Source organism: Mus pahari, chromosome 21 (assembly GCF_900095145.1).
Source record: "Mus pahari chromosome 21, PAHARI_EIJ_v1.1, whole genome shotgun sequence".
In the NCBI taxonomy this organism is placed as follows: domain Eukaryota; kingdom Metazoa; phylum Chordata; class Mammalia; order Rodentia; family Muridae; genus Mus; species Mus pahari.
Genome location: NC_034610.1, coordinates 39825260 through 39831880, shown reverse-complemented (window position 1 = coordinate 39831880; position 6621 = coordinate 39825260).

Genomic DNA, 6621 nt, shown 5'->3' with positions numbered 1-6621 from the left:
TCAAACACTATATATAAGCTCGTGCTCTGGGCAAGAAACTCAGATCTAGTTCATCATGGTTTACATCTGGTACCATGATGCTGGTCTTTGGACTCTGATTTTTGGGGGGGATTCCTCACTTCTTGCCCCACATCGGCAGTTCTATTCCCACAATCCCTTGCTATTCATTTCTCATAATCTAGTGGAAGAGAATCACCAAATGTAGTTTATATTATGAAACAGTTATTTCAAGTTAGGTTTCTTTTGGGAATAGGAGGACATTTTTGAGACAATAGTAATTCTTGAATTGAGATGTTAATTCAACACAGCTACCAGCATTTCTTAATTTAATTATGTAGCCTAAAAAATCTATCAGGATTATGGTTTAAAGCAAAGTTTAGAACACTAAAAACTACTCTTGATAAACATACTCTTGAATTTTTGTCATTTTCCCCCTCAAATGATGACTTACTTATGATGGATCAGATCAAAATGGCAAAGAGAATGCTTATTTTATCCCTCTGAAAGTAAATTATTAAATACAAAGACTGCCATGAATAGAAGCATAATTTCTATGTTGTATAATGAATATATTAAATTTAATGGTACAAAATTTAATTTAACCACAATATATACATAATATCAATATTAAACTACAAAATATAAATATATGGCTATAAAATATATAAACATATAATACATTAATTTTTATGATATATCAATGTATAATATATTATTTATACATTAATATATAGCATATGAATACTAATTTAATTTTGTATTTAATGATATATTAAATATAAAATATATATTTGGCATATATCTTTTTCTTAGTATTACATTTTAGTTTTTATTTCCTTTATAAGGGTGAAATAGTCATCATTATTTTTTAAAAGCCTAATATTTATTTTTTCCCTTGGATGATGCTATTGTGGATGCTGGGAAGTGCTTGCTGACAGGAGCCTGAAATGGCTGTCTCCTGAGATGCTTTTCCAGAGCCTGACAAATACAGAAACAGATGCTTGCAGCCAACCATTGGACTGAGCAAGGGGTACCCAGTGGAGAAATTGGAGAAGGGACTGAAGGAGCTGAGGGGATTTGCAGCCCTATGGTGGGAGCAACATTGTCAACTGGCAACCAATCCCTGCCCCCAGAGTTCCCAGGGACTGGGCCACCAGTCAAAGAAGGACAAACATGGAGGGATCAATGGCTTGGCTGCATATGTGGTAGAGGATGGCCTTGTTGGCATCAGTGAGAGAAGAGCCCCTTTGGCCTGAAGGTGTTCAATGCCCCAGTGTAAGGGAATGCCAGGGTGGGATGACAGGAATGGGTGGTTGTGTGGGGTAGCACCCTCATAGAGACAGGAGGAGGGGCAAAGGGATATGGGTTTTACAAAGGAGAAACCTGGAAATGAGAAAATATTTGAAATGTAAATAAAGAAAATATACAATTTAAAAAAAAAAAAAGAAAGAAAGAAATTGAAGAAGGTTTAGAAGATGGAAAAAGAATGGTGGAAAGTTCATCCAGAGACTGCCCCACCTGAGGATCCATCCCATATACAACCATCAAACAAGACACTGTTGTGGATGCCAACAAGAGCTTGTTGATAGGAGCCTGATATAGTTCTCTCCTAAGAAGCTCTTCCAGTGCCTGTCAAATACAGTAGTGGATGCTCACAGCCATCCACTGGACATAGCATAGTGTCCCCAATGAAGGAGCTAGATAAAGTACTTAAGGAGCTGAAGGGGTTTGCAGCCCCATAGGAGGAACAATAATATGACCTAACCAGTACTCCCAGTGGTCCCAGAACCACCAATCAAAGAAAACACATGGTAGGACTCATGGCTCTAGATGCATATGTAGCAGAGAATGGCCTAGTCTGTCATCAGTGGAAGGAGAGGCCCTTGGTTCTGTGACGGTTTTATGCCTCAGCACAGGGCCAGGAAGCAGGAGTGAGTGGGTTGGTGAGCAGGGGGTGGGGGAGGGGATAGGTAGTTTTTGGAGGAGAAATCAGGAAAGGGGATAACATTTGAAATGTAAATAAAGAAAATATATAATAAAAAGAAAAGAAAAAAAAGAAAGAAAGAAGATGGGAAGACCCCCTATGCTCATGGATCAGTACAATTAATGTCCATTATGCAATTGCAATCAAGATTTCAAAATAATTCTTTACAGACCTTGAAAGAACTATGCTTCAATTCATAGTAAAACAAAACAAAACAAAAAAAAAAAGACCCAGGATAGATGAAATAATCTGGTACAATAGATGAACTTCTGGAGTATTGCCACCCTTAATTTCAATCTCTGCCACAGAGCTACAGTAATCAAAAATTGCATGGTATAAAAACAGACAGGTTGATCAATGGAATTGGTTCAAAGACACTGATGTAAATCTGCACACCTATGAATATGTGGTTTTGATTTTGAAAAAGGACAAAAATTATACAATTGAAAAAAGAAAACATCTTCAACAAATGGTGCTGGTATAATTGGATGTGAACAAGTAAAAGAATACAAAAAGACTCATATCTATTAGCGAGCACAAAACTCAAGTCCAAATGAATCAACAACCTCAACAGAAAACAAGAAACATTGATTCTGGTAGGAGAAATATAACGAAATTGCCCTGAAGGTATTGACATTTGGCACAGGAGAAAACTTTCTGACCAGAACACCAATATAACTGGCACTAAGATCAACGGTTAATAAATGGAGCCTCATGAAACTGACACACTTCTTTATGGCAATGGATATCATCAGGAAGACAAAACAGCAACTGACAGACTGGGAAAAGATTTTTACCAACTGCACTTCTGACAGAGGGCTAAATATATATATATATATATATATATATATATATATATATATATATATATATATATATATTATCAAGAAACTAGATATCAGTAATCCAATTTAAGATGTTACATACCTAAATAGAGAATTTTCAGCAAAGGAAATTCTAACAGCCAAGAAAGACTTTTAAAAATGTTCAATTGCTCAGTTACTGAGGAAATGCAAATTAAAATGACTCAGATTCTGACTTACAACTGTCAGAAAGGCTAGGAGCTAAAACAGTAGCGACAGATCATGGTAGTAAGGATATGGAGCAAGGGAAATCCTCCTGCATTTCTGGTGGGAGTGTTAACTTGCACTTTGAAAATCAAAGTGGCACTGCTTCAGAAAATTGGGAATTTATTTACCTCAATATTTTGCTATACCACTCCTGGGGATAAACTGAAAAGTTTCTCAGTTCCAACCTACTACAGGGATATTTGCTCAACTATGTCCCTAGCACTTTTATTTGTATTAGCCAGAAATTGAAAACAATCTAGATGTCCCTCAACTGAAGAATGGATAAAGAAAATGTAGTACATTTACACAATGAAATGTTACTCAGCTTAAAAATATAACATTATGGAGTGCAGACAAATGGTTGGAACTGGAAAATATCATTTTGTGTGAGGTAAACCAGACCCAGAAATGCAAACCTGGTTTGTACTTAGTTATAAGTGGATACTAGCAGTAGAGTAAATAATAATACTTCACAGACCCAGAAAGGCTAAATAAAAAGGAGGGCTCAAAGGGGGATACACATGAAACTCTCTGGGAAGGGGAGATAGAGTAGATTTCTCAGGTGGTCTCAGGACAAGTGGGGACATGAACAGGGGGAATTGGGTGGAACAAGGAAGGAGGAAGAGAATACTTGGAGAGACAACTGGAATTGGTGTGGGAGCATATCTCAGATATGAGCTACAAAACCGGTGCCATGGGAATTCCCAGGAATCTACAAGTGTGATACCTAGCTAAGACTCCTAGTAATGAGAGATAAGGAGCTTAATCCAGCCTTCACCTATAACTGGGTAAGACTTCTAGCACTGGAACCGTGATACAACACAGCCACAGAATTTTCAACCTATAGTTGGTCCTACCTACAAGATGTGGTGTGGTAAATGTAGCACATAAATTGGGGGAGTAGCTAATGATTGGTCCATCTGAGACCCATGCCATGAGGAGAAGCTAACCTCACCCCCTTCCAACAATGCTTAGTGGCCCAGAAACCAGAGATTGAATAGCCTGGAGTAATACAAAATAGGAAAAAAAAATCAATATAATTCTTGCCTAGAGTAATACAAAATAGTAAAATAAAAAAAAATCAATATAATACCTTCTAATGATATTCTGATATACTTGTAGAGAGAACCCTAGCATGATTGTCATCAAAGAGGCTTCATATAGCAATTAATAAAAACAGATGAGGAGAACCCCACCTAAACTTTAGGCAGAGCTCAAAGAATCCTGTTAAAGAGGGAGAGAAATAACTTTAAGAGTCAGAGGATTCAAGGATACCACAAGAAACACCACAGAATAAGCTAACCTTGACTCATAAGGTCTCACAGATACTGAACTGCCAGCCAGGAAGCCTGCATGGGTCTTACCTAGGCCCTCAGCATATGTGTTGTGGTTATGTAGATGAGTCTTTATGTAGGACTTCTATCAGTTGGAACAGAGGCTGTCTCCGACCTTTTTATCAGCTTTTGGACCCTTTTCTTCCTACAGGGGTGCCTTGTCCAGGCTCAATATAAGGAGAGGTAACTAGTTTTATTGAAACTTGACATGCCATGTTTTGTTGATATCCATGGAGGCCTGCATTTTTTTTTTTAAGGGAATGGAGGGAGGACTAGGGAGATGGTATGTGGAGTGGGTAGAAAGAAAGAGGAAAGGAAAACTGCAGTCGGGATGTAATATATGAGAGAAAAAGAAATTTAAAATGAAAAATCTGAAGTAAATTACTAAATGTATATGCCCCTAGGGCAATAATTTGTGTAACAATGAGCCATGAGCAAATGTTTCCATTCAAGACATTGATTTCACAACCAGTAGAAGTAGGATTATCCACCCCAGGAGTGTGGGGAAAGCCTAGAATTAGAATTGGACAAATTGTATAGAAAATGAGAAAATATTAGAAACTCTAGTCTTGAGCAAAAAAATTAAGGGAAGAGACACCCACATGTGGTGAGAGTGTAACCATTGGGTGAACCCAAAGTCTGAGGCAGCAGCTCTCTTCCAAGTATCCTGAGTATGAGTTATCTGAGCAACATAGATTAATTTCAGTAACTTAATTCACTACTAGACACTAGGTTCTCTCCTTTGCATATTCTCTGGGTAAAAGGAGAAGCAGCTCTTAGAATGATAAAAATTTCCAAGGGGGGAAAAATAGGGGAAATTTGAGACACAAATATCTGATAGACAAGAATGTTATGCAACTGTGATATATGCAGATGTAGCTGGGATAAAATTATCTTTCTGTGCTTATTAACCACTGGTTATGATTTGGGTAATACAAGGGTACTGAGGTATTCACACAGGAGCTCTTCTTACATAAAATCTTTATCAACATAGCTTCTCAGAATTCCTATATTTGAAATTGTACTGCCATGTCACATCTGTAAGGATTACATCACTCATGCATACAGAAATATTCACAAGAGAAACGTGAAGTTTATATGATAAATAAATAAAAAAAAGAAATCTCCAAGACTGGGAAATTACCAATTTACCTAATAAAATAACACATAAATGACTGGTGAGATAGGTTTTTCATAAAGAATAAGGAAAAAAGAAAGAATAAAATAGGTAAGGATGATAATATTTAAGATATAGTTATTAAGAGTCATATGTTTTAATATCTCATCTTTTTTATAAAATCTGATATGCCAATTAGTGCTACTCACACATATATACAAACCCTGAAGAATATTAAGTGTCTCATCAAATAGGTGGCAAACTATTTAGTTACTTTATAAATCGCATTAGTATATTTCTGACTTTTCTCTAAAATGTATCAGACTGCTTGCCAAAGTTAAAATCAACAATAACTATATCACTAGTACATGAACAACATTCAGATCACAGAGCATATAATAATGACTTCCAATTTGATTCTGAATTATCAAACACAAAAGCATAACTTACATTATTTCATGGGTTTATGTATATTTAATTTAGGGCTAATGGATTCCTACTATTCACTTCTTTGCCTGGCTTCTTATTAATGATTTTAAATGTAATTAATTTCCTTTAATTAAGTATTAAGTTATTTTATAGCAGTAATGTTGGCAATTTATTAATGGTTTACATAGCACAGGAAATATATATTAATTATATTCTCCTGAACACATTCAGTCTTCCATTTTCAATATTTTTTTTCTCTTTTCATTTGGTTGTAGGGTGGAATTCCCATTGATCTTTTTATATAGACCTCATAATCAGCTTTCTCTGTATTGGCTTAGACTTTCATGAATGAAAAATACAATTTAAATTACATATTTATATAACTTCTGACCACATTGAATTCATTATTACATTTATATTTAATTATGCATGTTAACATCACACATTCTTGCTGATAACAATAGTGATCAAGAAGACTAAAGGAGACATTATTCTTCCAAATTTGAAAAACTTACATCTGGTCTCTAAATAAATGGCTTGTTAAAATTTCTCACTCCTCAATTCTTCCCTACAACTTTGAATGAGAATAAGTGAGAACAGGTTGTGAGGCTGTAATTTTAGTAGGAAACAGAGGACATAGTTCTTGTCTTAGCCAGGGTTTCTATTCCTGCACAAACATCATGACCA